Consider the following 317-nt stretch of genomic DNA (forward strand, 5'->3'; position numbering starts at 1 on the left):
GATTTTCGAGCGAGATCGTTGCCAGTGCCCCTGGACTGGCTTGTGCGGGTGGCACATAAAAGACACCATTTCGAGCGTGGCCGTTGCCAGTATCGCCTGACTGGCCTTCGTCCAGGTGACACGTAAAAGCACCTACTACACTGAGTGGTTGGCGTTAGGAAGGGCATCCAGCTGTAGAAACTCTGCCAAATTTTAAATTGGAGCCTGGTGTTGCCATCCGGTTTCACCAGTCCTCAGTCAAGTCGTCCAACCCATGCTAGCATGGAAAGCGGACATTAAACGATGATGATGATGATTCATTATCTCCATGCCGTATG

Source organism: Octopus bimaculoides, chromosome 28, assembly GCF_001194135.2.
Source record: "Octopus bimaculoides isolate UCB-OBI-ISO-001 chromosome 28, ASM119413v2, whole genome shotgun sequence".
Taxonomy (NCBI): Eukaryota; Metazoa; Mollusca; class Cephalopoda; order Octopoda; family Octopodidae; genus Octopus; species Octopus bimaculoides.